Raw genomic sequence first — 1891 nt, 5'->3', positions numbered from 1 at the left:
TTTTGAAGCGCTTCACTCTAGTGACATCTCTCCACACTCTACTTCACGCAACACACACTCATTATAAATGCAGAAAAATCCTAAAATGTGCACGGCTTTTTCACAAAAACTGTAAAATAGTAAATAGTTGAATATTTTGTGAACATATTAAATTGCTGTGCAACAGCATTCCCACAATAAGTATGGGCAATTACATTGCGCCGATTGCTCCTATTGCAGCACATCGGCACACTGAACAATAATAAGAATAACTTTTATTTATATAGTGCCTTTCACAAGAAAAACGAGGACACTTTACAGAATTACAGTGGCTAAGCTAAATGAGGTTGTAGGCTGTGGTAAACAGGTAGTGTTCCAGGATTGTTTTTATACATGTCCAGGGGTGTAGCATTTCGGATGTCTGCAGGGAGGGTGTTCCAGAGGGATGGGGCTGCAACACTAAAGGCTCTGTCTCCAAAGGTAGAGTCTGATGTGGGGATTGGAGAGCAGGCCAGCGTCTGAGGACCACAGGTTTTGTGGTGGTGAGGCATATGAATTGGAGAAGGTCAGAGGGTTACTTTGGGGCCAGGGCATGGAGGGATATGTAGGTGAGAAGGAGGATTTTATATGTGATGCAGGACTTTATTGGGAGCCAGAGAAGGTGGATAAGGGTTGGAGTGATGTACTGCCAGGTCTTGGTGTGGGTGAGGACCCTGGCGGCAGAGTTTTGGACATACATGCCATACATCTCTTTTTGAGTTTGTCTGCTGATAGACTATAATATAACTCACTTTTGCATAAATAGGCCGCCTGAATAAAATTAATAATTAATGGTAGGAAATGCTGAAAAATCATGAATCAAGAAATTTGACGTGTGTGTGTGTGTGTGTGTGTGTGTGTGTGCACGTGCATGTCCAGTAGGGTGCAACCACAGTATTCCCCAAGCCTAAAACTAGCAGTCATAAATCTACTTCAGCTCTTATCTCCCTCGCCATTCATCCGTTTCTCTTCCTAATTCTTCACACAGTTTCTCCACACCTCCTCTCTCTATTCACTTCCTATCATATCAATTTGGTTCATCACCATGATGTTTCTATGACAATTGTACCAACAGTTTCGTATAAACCACACTTACAACCAAGCAAGTGTGTGTGTGTGTGTGTGTGTGTGTGTGTCATTGGAATAGTATTTATGTAAATGTGCTGCTGTGAAGAGTGAGTCATAAAGCAGATGAGCTATACAGGCCTCCTGAGAGGCACTATTCCAGCAATGTGCCAGTGGAAACAGCACAGTACATGCACCAGAAAACCAAATGACCTCTAGCGTTGTGGGACATCACCCTTCTGTCTGAAATGAGATTAATCTAAACGAAAGCAAGCAAGGATGGGGGATGGTGGATGATGTACAGGTTTTTTCTACTAATGCAGTATTATTACACGCGCGCCAACGCACGAGCGTTCACTATCATATGGCCCCCTGAAAATGTGAATCGTCCAGTGAATGGTGTGTCCACTGTGTGGGCCTGATCACAGACAGCAATGAAAAGATGAAAAGACCTACGTGAAAGACGTAAAGGACCTGACCGCTAGTGTCCAGACAACAATAATCATGAATGTCAGCTTTGGGGAAAAACAGGGAAGGAATACGGTGGAGAGGGTCTGATTTGTGCGCTGCATGGTGCACAGTGGTGCTGAAAGCAAGGCAGAGATTTAGATTCACCTCAGACGCCGGATAGCCACTCAAATACTGAGCAAATTCTACGCATGCTACTCTTTTGACTAAGTCATTACTTTTCAATTGCCAATTTAACATATACATGCACATTTAGACTGATATTAAAAAGCACAGAAAAGTAGCTTAGGCCCGGTGGAGGGAGGGGGTTGCAGCGAATCAGCGTAGCAGACACTGCAGA

The sequence above is a fragment of the Etheostoma spectabile genome, chromosome 22, assembly GCF_008692095.1.
Source record: "Etheostoma spectabile isolate EspeVRDwgs_2016 chromosome 22, UIUC_Espe_1.0, whole genome shotgun sequence".
Lineage (NCBI taxonomy): Eukaryota > Metazoa > Chordata > Actinopteri > Perciformes > Percidae > Etheostoma > Etheostoma spectabile.
Note: the sequence above shows the minus strand (reverse complement) of the source record.